Raw genomic sequence first — 2,135 nt, forward strand, 5'->3', positions numbered from 1 at the left:
CCTAAGAACACAGGATGCAAAAAAGTGAAGGCCTTTTGACACAAAAGTACATGTTTTCTTACTATGCTGATAATTTTCAGTAAAATCTAACTTCTATTTAATATAGATCATATCTCACAATAACAAGTTCTAGTGGATGATAATTTACTTGGCTATAGCATAATCAATATAATAAATATTTAGGTAACTGGGAAAGTAATTATTTTTTATAAAAATGTTCTTATAATTTCTTATGTCATATTTCATTATAATTTTTATGCATTGTATGCTAGATTTTTCTTTCTTTGTTTACATATACACAAATATATTCACAAACATCTACAGAAACACAACATAAACACACCCCACATGTGAATACTTACTTTCCTATTAGTTTAAAAAAAAACTCCATAACTCAAATTAACCTATCTAGATGGACGGGGCAATAAATTAATAGTCCATGTGTTAAAACACTTCATAATAACTCGTTAATTTTAATATGAATTGATTTTGAAACAATGTCCTAAAAGCATGCTATCAGTTTAAAGAGGTATTTTATTATTTGATACTGGTTCTGGGAAATATATGATTAATATTTCATTATTCATTAATGAACTCACTTATTCAAGATGTAATCACAGACCCAGGATCCATGTGTCTATACTCATTATTAAAGTGACCTGGACAAGAGAAAGAAGATTCCTGAGGTCAGCGATTCTCAAACTGGAGAGGCGTGAGAATCACCAGGAGGGCTTGTTAAACCATGGATCCACCCTCAGAGGTACTGTTACAGTAGGTCTGGGGTGGGCCCCAGACATGTGTATTTCTAACAAGTTTCTGCTGGTTCAGAAGCCACAATTGGAGAGCTGCCATCTTAGTTAATCATCTACTTGAAAGCCATATAAAAAGAGGAGCTGGTGGGAGTTTTCTGATTCCTTCGGAGCCAACTCATAAGCTTATAGTCTTATACCAAGTAGGTGACTTTATGACTGTCTTTTCTGCATCCTTACTATGACCTGAAATGTTCTAAGAGGAGGCTCCTAAAAACAAATGCAAGTATTAACCCAAGTCAGGCAAATATGTGCGAAAATACATCAATAGCATCAGCTACTACAACAGAGAACATTAATATCTGTAAGCCTTAATGCTTTAATGCAATCAGATAGATTTTATAGGTTCTATAAGTAATTGAGGGTGAGGGATGGTTCCATATTTTTGTGTACTATTAATTTGTAAGAAATTGGAAAATATTTTTATAAACCTCCACTGCAACTGAGCATGGCTATTCTGTAATTTAGGTGTTACTAGCATCAACTAAGGTAGCACTGCTTCTACTGTAATCTGCCTTTAACCATATACGCTATTGCTGATTTCAGTGTATCGATATTGTGGATTCCATATTTGTGAATTTGCCTACTTGCTAAAATTTACTTATGACCCCCAAATCAATACTCATTGTCCTTTCCTGGTCATTCGTGGACATGTGCAGCGTGGTGACAAATTTGAGTTGCCCAAGGCGTGTGTTCTCAACTGAGATCCAATCTTTCTTCAGCTCTCATACTATAAAGAAGTATCCTTTTTGCAGTCTATTTAGTGCCATGTTTTTCATATTTTCGTACCTTTTTTACAAAGTAATTTTGCGTCTACAGCCATGCTACCCTAAACATGCCTGATCCCGTCTGATCTCGGAAGCTAAGCAGGGTCGGGCCTGGTTAGTACTTAGATGGGAGACCACCTAGGAAGACCAGGTCTGTAGGAGTAAAAAATAAAAAAATAAGAGATTGTAAGCTGACAAGGTCCTTGCGATCTGTGAGGTCAACCAAAGATTGCCTTGCCTAAAAAATTAAAAAAAAAAAAAAAGTAGTTTTGCTGTTTAAAATGGCTCCCAAACATAGTATTGAAATGCTGTCTAGTATTCCTAAGAGCTAGAAGGCTGTGATGTGCCTCATGGAGAAAATATATGTGTCTAGGTAGCTTTGTTTAGGCATGAGTTATAGGGCTGGTGTTGGCCATGAGTTCAATGTTAACAAATTAATAATATATATTAAACAAGAAACTCCTGTGTCTTTAAACAGGAACCCACATTTAAAAAAAGGTTATATATTGATCAGTTGACAAAAATGTTATGATTAGCGGCTTGCAGGAATCTAACCCTG

General features: G+C 35.1%; 1 pseudogene; it reads left to right on the forward strand.

Moving 5' to 3' along the window:
* The first annotated feature begins 1,620 nt into the window (after nt 1-1,620).
* On the forward strand, nt 1,621-1,738 carry LOC112483165 (annotated as a pseudogene).
* Nucleotides 1,739-2,135: the final 397 nt, after the last annotated feature.

Source organism: Pteropus alecto, unplaced genomic scaffold (assembly GCF_000325575.1).
Source record: "Pteropus alecto unplaced genomic scaffold, ASM32557v1 scaffold206, whole genome shotgun sequence".
In the NCBI taxonomy this organism is placed as follows: domain Eukaryota; kingdom Metazoa; phylum Chordata; class Mammalia; order Chiroptera; family Pteropodidae; genus Pteropus; species Pteropus alecto.